Raw genomic sequence first — 8,573 nt, 5'->3', positions numbered from 1 at the left:
TGTTTGTACCTGGTGCCTCGGAAGAAACTGGATATGAATCTAGAAATAAGAAGAGAATAATCAGCAGAGATCTCTTCCTCCCCAGACCCTACAACATGATTGTGGGGAACTAATGAAGATTATGGTAAATCGATGGAGGGCAAATAAGTACAGTACCAAGTTCTCTGAGATGAAGATGTGGTGTTGCTAACCGACACTAGAAGTATGGGGGAAGCATTTATTTTCATCATGGGTAGCTGTATTTAGGCTCTTAGGAATAATGTAAATGCCAAAAGGAAAACATTTCCTTGCCATTACAGTATATACCAGGCAGGAAGCTAGACTCTTCTAGTCAGTCAAAGATTCAGTTGGTGTCCATCCCTCATAAAGCAGGATTTCTAATTTAATTGACCAATCATCAGCTGATCCTGAATTTGTACCAGCTTAGGTAGCTTATATAAATGTCTGTACCTGGCGCCTTGGAAGTAACTGGATATGAATCTAAAAATAAAAAGAGAAATAATCAGCAGAGATCTCTCCCCTCCCACCCCCCAGACCCTACAACATGATTGTGGGGAGCTAACGAAGATTATGGTAAACAGATGGAGGTCACCACGGATGCAGTGATGTTGACCGGCACTAGAAGGATGGGTGGGGCATTTATTTTCATCATGGGTACATATATCTGTATTTTAGCTCTTAGGAATAATGTAAATGCAAAATGAAAAATATTTCCATGCCGGTACAGTATGTACCAGCCATGAAGCTAGACTCTTATAGTCAGTCAAAGATTCAGTTAGTGTCCATCCCTCGTAAAGCTGGATTTCTAATTTAAGTAACCAGTCATCAGCTGGTCCTGAATCTGTACCAGCTTAGGTAGCTTAGCTTACATAAATGTTTGTACCTGGCGCCTCGGAAGAAACTGGATATGAATCTAGAAATAAGAAGAGAATAATCAGCAGAGATCTCTTCCTCCCCAGACCCTACAACATGATTGTGGGGAGCTAATGAAGATTATGGTAAACGGATGGAGGGCAAATAAGTACAGTACCAAGTTCTATTAGATGAAGATGTGATGTTGCTGACCGGCACTAGAAGTGTGGGGGAAGCACTTATTTTCATCAAGGGTACCTATATCTATATTTAGGCTCTTAGGAATAATGTAAATGCCAAAAAGAAAACATTTACTTGCCAGTACAGTATATACCAGGCAGGAAGCTAGATTATTATAGTCAGTCAAAGTTTCAGTTGGCGTCCATCCCTCGTAAAGCTGGATTTCTAATTTATTGGACCAGTCATCAGCTGATCCTGAATTTGTACCAGCTTAGGTAGCTTATATAAATGTCTGTACCTGGCGCCTCGGAAGTAACTGGATATGAATCTAAAAATAAGAAGAGAAATAATCAGCAGAGATCTCTTCCCCCCAGATTCTACAACATGATTGAGGGGAACTAAGATTATGGTAAGCAGATAGAGGGCAAATAAGTACTGTATCAATTTCTCTTTTTTGAAGCAGTTACAGATGTGGTGGAGTTGACCGTCACTAGAAGGATGGGTAGATCATTTATTTTCATCATGGGTGCCTATATCTGTATTTAACCTCTTAGGAATAATGTAAATGCCAAAAGGAAAATATTTCTTTGCTAGTACAGTATATACCAGCTAGACTCTTATAGTCAGTCAAAGATTCAGTTGGTGTCCATCCCTCATAAAGTTGGATTTCTAATTTATTTGACCAATCATCAGCTGGTCCTCAATCTGTACCAGCTTAGTAACATAGTAACATAGTTCGTAAGGCTGAATGAAGACAATGTCCATCTAGTCCAGCCTGTTAGCCTCCTGTTTTGTTGATCCAGAGGAAGGCAAAAAACCCCAAGAGCAGAAGCCAATAGCCCTTTTGGGGAAAAAATTCCTTCCCGACTCCCTAATGGCAGTCAGACTGTTCCCTGGATCAACTCCTAATAGTTCCTACCTGCCTGTATACCCGGATTAACAAATAATCTTAGATTTATAGCTTATAATATCCTTCCTCTCCAGAAAGACATCTAGTCCCCTTTTAAACTCCTCTAAGGATTTTGCCATCACTACGTCCTCAGGCAGAGAGTTCCACAGTCTAGCTGCTCTAACAGTAAAGAATCCCTTTCTATGTTGGTGATGAAACCTGCTTTCCTCTAAACGTAGCAGATGCCCTCTTGTTACCGTTGCAGTCCTGGGTATAAACAGATCCTGGGAGAGATCCTTGTATTGTCCCCTCATGTACTTATACATGGTTATTTGGTCGCCTCTTAACCTTCTTTTTTCTAGAGTAAATAGTCCCAATTTGGATAGCCTCTCTGGGTATTCCAGTCCCATCATTCCATGTATTAGTTTAGTTGCCCTTCTTTGAACCCCCTCCAATGCCGTAGCATCTTTCCTGAGCACCGGTGACCAGAACTGTACGCAGTATTCCATGTGAGGCCTGACAAGTGCCTTATATAGTGGAAGGATAATGTTCTCGTGCCTCGCCCCTATACCCCTTTTAATGCACCCCAAAACTTTATTTGCCATTGCAGCAGCTGATTGGCATTGGTTACTCCAGTTTAGTCTATAGTCCACTAGTACCCCCAGGTCTTTTTCCATTTCACTTTTCCCTAGCGGTACCCCATTAAGTGTACATTGGTTACAACCGTTTTTGCTGCCCATGTGCATAACCTTACATTTATCAACATTGAACTTCATTTGCCATTTTTCTGCCCAAGCCCCCAGCTTATTTAGGTCCGTTTGTAGCCGCACATTGTCCTCCATTGCATTAATTATTTTGTATAATTTTGTGTCATCTGCAAATATTGAAATTTTGCTGTGCAGTCCCTCTATCAGGTCGTTGATAAATATATTGAACAGAATGGGGCCCAATACTGAACCTTGTGGCACCCCACTAGTGACTGTGGCCCAATCGGAGTATGAGCCATTTATTACCACCCTCTGCTTTCTATCATTGAGCCAATTTTTAACCCAATTACACACGTTTTCACCCAATCCAAGCTGTCTCATTTTGTATATTAGCCTATTATGTGGCACTGTGTCAAACGCTTTAGAGAAGTCCAGATATATGAGATCCATAGACTCTCCCAGGTCCAGCCTAGAGCTTACTTCATCGTAGAAACTGATCAGATTTGTCTGACATGAGCGACCCTTCATGAATCCATGCTGGTGAGGAGTTATTCCCTTGTTCTCCTTGAGGTGCTCATCGATGACGTCTCTCAGAATCCCCTCAAAAATTTTTCCCGTTACTGAAGTGAGACTTACCGGCCGGTAGTTGCCAGGCTCACTTTTGGTCCGCTTTTTATAAATTGGAACCACGTTGGCAATGCGCCTATCCAATGGTACAACACCGGTCTTGATAGTGTCTAGAAATATTAGGTATAGCGGCCTAGCTAACTCATCACTTAGTTCCCTTAGTATCCTTGGGTGTATTCCATCTGGGCCTGGCGATTTATTGATTTTAATTTTCTTTAACCTGTTCCGCACTTCCTCCTGCGTTAGGTATGACATATTTTGCGAGGGGTTTATTTTATTCCCCTGTATCTCGTGTGGCATTTCCTTTTCGTTTGTGAATACGCTTGAAAAGAAACTATTTAGTAGATTTGCCTTCCCTCCATCATCTTCAATGATTTCCCCTGCATTATTTGTTAAAGGGCCAGTGCTCTCCCTGCAAATCCTTTTGCTGTTAATATAGTTGAAAAATAGTTTTGGGTTGTTTTTGCTCTCTTTGGCGATCAGTCTTTCTGCCTCCTCCTTGGCAATTTTGATCATATCTTTGCATATTTTGTTTTTTTCCCTGTACGATTTTAGTGCTTCTTCGCTGCCTTCTTGCTTTAGTAGTTTGAACGCTTTCTTCTTTTCGTTTATTGACCCTCTTACCGTCTTGTCGAGCCACATTGGTTTCCTTTTGGTTGAGATTCTTTTATTTTTAAAGGGAATGAACTGTTCACATGAAGTGATTAGGATCCTTTTGAACTTCTCCCATTTGTCCTCCGTACTGGCATTTTTGAGGATGTTGTCCCATTTAATGTTACCGATAGTAGTTCTAAGCTCATCAAATTTTGCTTTACTAAAGTTTAGTTTGTTTGTCGCTCCCTGATAAGGCTTCTTATTGAATGACAGCTGGAAGTTGATTATATTGTGGTCACTGTTCCCCAAGTGCCCCTTAACCTGTACCCTCTTTATTCGGTCCGGTTTGTTAGTTAGTACTAGGTCCAGAATGGCCCTCCCTCTTGTTGGTTCCTGCACCAGTTGGTTCAGATAATTATCTTTAATTACTCTCAAGAACTTATCACCCCTGTGAGATTTGCAGGTCTCATTTTCCCATATTATATCTGGATAATTAAAGTCCCCCATGATAATTACTTTGTTGCGGTTTGACACCTCTTCTATCTGCCTTAATAGTAAGTTATCAGTTTCTTCTGTTGCTTTTGGTGGTCTATAGAAAACCCCTATCAGGATTTTGTTATTTTTTCTTCCCTGTATTTCTACCCACAGAGATTCCACCTGTTCTTCTCCTACCCCTATGTCCTCCCGTAGTCTCGGTTTTAAGTTCGATTTGACGTACAGACATACACCTCCCCCTTTCTGGTTCCTTCGGTCTCTTCTGAAGAGATTGTAACCCTGTAAATTTGCCGCACAATCACACTTATCATCAAGCCATGTTTCCGTTATTCCAACTATATCATAACTCTCAACAGTCATTCTTGCTTCAAGCTCACCCACTTTGCCAATCAGACTTCGTGCATTTGTGGTCATACAATTGATATCGTTATTTTTGTTTTTTAAATTTGTTTTGTTGCTATTCCTACTAATAGCTGACCTCACATTTCTAACTGTACTAACCCCCCCCCCCCCTGCTCGACCCCCATTCCCATTTCTTTGACCCAGGTTGCTATCTACACTGGCTACCCCACTATTTCTCATTTTGCCCTCCCCTCCAGTCCCTAGTTTAAACACTCCTCCAGCCTTCTAGCCATCTTTTCCCCCAGCACAGCTGCACCCTCCCCATTAAGATGCAGCCCATCCCTACGGTAGAGCCTGTAGCCGACAGCAAAGTCAGCCCAGTTCTCCAGGAACCCAAATCCCTCCTTCTTACACCAACTCCGGAGCCACTTGTTTACCTCCCTAAGATCCTGCTGCCTTTCTAGTGTGGCCTTAGGTGCAGGTAGTATTTCCGAGAAAACTACCCTGGAGGTCCGCGCCCTAAGCTTGGACCCTAGGTCCCTGAAATCATTTTTGAGGGCCCTCCATTGACCTCTAATTTGTTCATTGGTGCCAACGTGCACCATGACCGCTGGATCCTCGCCAGCCCCTTCCAGTAATCTGTCGATCCGATCCGCGATGTGTCCGCGAACTCGAGCGCCAGGAAGACAACACGCCGTTCGACGATCCCGGTCTTTATGGCAGATTGCCCTCTCTGTCCCCCTAATAATTGAGTCCCCCACCACTAGGACCTGTCTAGCCTGCCCTACGCTCCCCGTCTCCTTCTCACTGGAGCAGTCATCCCCCTGGTGTTCAGAGGGCGTATCGTGCTGCAGCAGTGCTGGCTCTGTAATGGCATCCCCCTCATTTGCCAATCTTGCAAACTTGTTGGGTTGTGCCAGTTCAGGACTAGCCTGCCTGGTTCTCTTCCCTCTATCCCTCCTTCTTTCTGTCACCCAGCTTCTTGCCTGCTCCTCCTGCTTTTCCGTACTACCATCCGCCCCCGCCTCTACCCCAGCGAGTGCCTGCTCAGTGAGCACCAAACTCCTTTCCATGATGTCAATGGCTCTCAGTGTTGCCAGTTGCCCATTTAGATCCAGAATTTGGGCTTCTAAATGTACAACGTGCACGCATCTTGCACAACAGTATGCACCCTCGATCGGCTGATCAAGGACCGCATACATTGCACAAGTAGCACACTGGATGACATTGCCAGGCATGGAGCTCATCCTAATGGGGATCTACAATTTACTTGTGGAAGTAGTGAAAATAGACTTGTTCACACTCCGCTCACACGCTGTCGCCTATGTGCAGCCACTCACTCGCTGCCTCCTGCAAAGACCACTCACGTGCAACCGCTCACACGCTGCCCCCTCTGCGCAACCGCTCACACGCTTCCCCCTCTGCGCAACCGCTCACACGCTGCCCCCTCTGCGCAACCGCTTATATATAGGTAGCTTATATAAATGTCTGTACCTGGCGCCTCGGGAGAAACTGGATATGAATCTAGAATTAAGAAGAAAAATAATCAGCAGAGATCTCTTACTCCCCAGACCCTACAACATGATTGTGGGGAACTAATGAAGACTACGGTAAGCTGATGGTGGACAAAAATACCAGGCATGAAGCTACACTTTCTTTTAGGGTCCTTTTAGATGAGCCAATTCTCATTTGAGTGAGTGAGTGATGTGACCACTAACTCATTCGCTCTCCTTCAGTCTGTTTAGACAAGCAGACACATCTTTGGCTCATTCAAAAGACCATTGTTTATTACCGTTCAGTATTTCACATTTGATGTACTAGTGAATGTGAAAGATCGAACGAGTGCTGTTTAAAGTGAACGATAAGTGAACGAGCCAATGATTTTTATCTCTGAAATGATTTGTATCGCGAAATGAACGATGAACGAAAAGTGAACAATTCATGCTCGTTGTTCAGTCATTGGCTGGCCTTTAGATTGAACGATTATTAGAGATGAGCGAACCTATTCGCCCCCCCCCCCCTTTTCCGCCCGAGCGCCGCGATTTTCGAGTACTTCTGTACTCGGTCGAAAAGATTCGGGGGGGCGCCGTGGGTGAGTGGGGGGTTGCAGCGGGGAGTGGGGGGGAGGGGAAGAGAGAGAGGGCTCCCCCCTGTTCCCGCTGCTACCCCCCGCTCCGCCACGCCTCCCCCCGGCGCCCCCCGAATCTTTTCACCCGAGTACAGAAGTACTCGAAAATCGCGGTGCTCAATCGAGTAATTACTCGAAACGAGTAGGTTCGCTCATCTCTAATGATTATCATTCACTTTTGCTTGTTTGAAAAATAATCGTTCCGTCTAAAAGGGCTTTTAATCAGGCAAAGATTCAATTTGGTGTCCATTTCTCGCAAAGATGGATTTCTAGTTTAGATGACCAATCATCAGCCGGTCTTAAATCTGCACACATAGAGTAATGGTAAAACTTTATTATTAACTCTTGCTGCTATAATTGGACATACGCCCCAACAGCCAATTTCTAATGACATCCCTGATATGTGTGTAGATTATACATATATACAGTAAATATGAATAAGCCTGAAAAACTGATCAGTTCGTTACCCATTAACCTCATGATCATGGTGCATTTCCCAAACCAGTAAAAAGATGTTGAGAGAATCGCTAAAGTGAAAGGAGTTTGGTTGCAAGGTTTTAAAGAATAACCTAATAAATCTGTAATGTTACTTGGGATAAACCTGTTCTGGTCTCATCACATTTTACCTTCGCAGGTAACTCCGGCATCTTCAGAGTGACCACAGTTGTGTTTGGCCAGTCCTCGATGGGGGCAATCCCACAGGAATGCTTCACTTCCTTCACACTCTACATCATCCAAATAAATGGATCCTTTTCCTTTACCAAAATAGGCATGCGTGTGAGCGGAGATGACATTTCCACAACGCATTTGGCGGCATACCACAGTTGCTTCAGGTAAATCAAAACCATCATCACATACTGTCCCCCATTCTCCATCATGGTAGACCTCCACTCGACCAGCACATCGGGTTCCATTTGCTAATCTCATTTCCATAGCTAGTTATACACAAAAAGGGATATCTTTCATTACACATTTTCAGGTCATAAAAGTTAGAAAATACTTTTAAAGTTTACTGTATGTTCACCTTTGCATCAATGCATTTAACATGCAATATGAAACAACTTAGTCTATACACTTCATTAAACATATGTGTCAGAATCAAAGGGTGTGGGCCATGCCACACAATCATTGGATTTTGGGTCAAATCTAGAGGAGTTACCTGAAGAATCTTGGTCTTTACCGCACTGGCGTAACTACAGGGTGCGGTTGCACCCAAGCCTGGAACCTTAGGGGGTCTATAAGGTCTCTCTTTTCCATATACGGTGCCCAGTACTATGAATAAAGCATTATAGTTGGGGGCCCTGTTACAGGTTTTGCATTAGGGTCCAGGAGCTTCAAGTTACACTTCTGCGTTAAGGGGTTAAAAGAAGTTGGGGAGCCCCAAGATAAACTTTTGCGCCCGGGCCCATGAGTCTTTAGCTATGCCCCTGCTTCACCCCGCCAGTCAGGATCTGGGCTTCACTAGGGGGTCCCCACCAGGCCATTATACTAGAAGTGGTCCCTGGTATGTGGCTGCTGACACAACTACAGATCAAGGTGCGGTACCTCAGTGTGTGAACAGAGGCATAGCCAGATGAGGCTGGAATTGGGACAGGCAGAAGAATGGTCAATCAAGCAAGCCAAAGTCAGGAGTAGAGGATGCAGAGTAGTCAGAAACAAGGAAATCAGAACAAACGAAAAGCACATAATGCCGGACAATGAAACCAAAACCTTGGGCACCATCCTTAGGAGGAAGGTGCCTAAGATAACCAGAGGTACA

General features: G+C 44.0%; 1 long non-coding RNA gene across 1 annotated transcript; it reads right to left on the bottom strand.

Annotated features, from left to right (window-relative positions):
• Window positions 1-9: 9 nt before the first annotated feature.
• Window positions 10-7,492, bottom strand: LOC136626168 (uncharacterized). Its single transcript, XR_010792637.1, has 6 exons — window positions 7,441-7,492; window positions 6,181-6,210; window positions 1,331-1,360; window positions 884-913; window positions 451-480; window positions 10-39 (listed from the first exon to the last, which is right to left on the bottom strand). It is a non-coding gene; the product is annotated as an uncharacterized lncRNA (long non-coding RNA).
• Between the last annotated feature and the right edge of the window lie 1,081 nt (window positions 7,493-8,573).

The sequence above is a fragment of the Eleutherodactylus coqui genome, chromosome 4 (assembly GCF_035609145.1).
Source record: "Eleutherodactylus coqui strain aEleCoq1 chromosome 4, aEleCoq1.hap1, whole genome shotgun sequence".
Classification (NCBI taxonomy): Eukaryota; Metazoa; Chordata; class Amphibia; order Anura; family Eleutherodactylidae; genus Eleutherodactylus; species Eleutherodactylus coqui.
The sequence above is the reverse complement of the archived record's forward strand: the minus strand, read 5'-3'. Positions and strand labels throughout refer to the sequence as shown.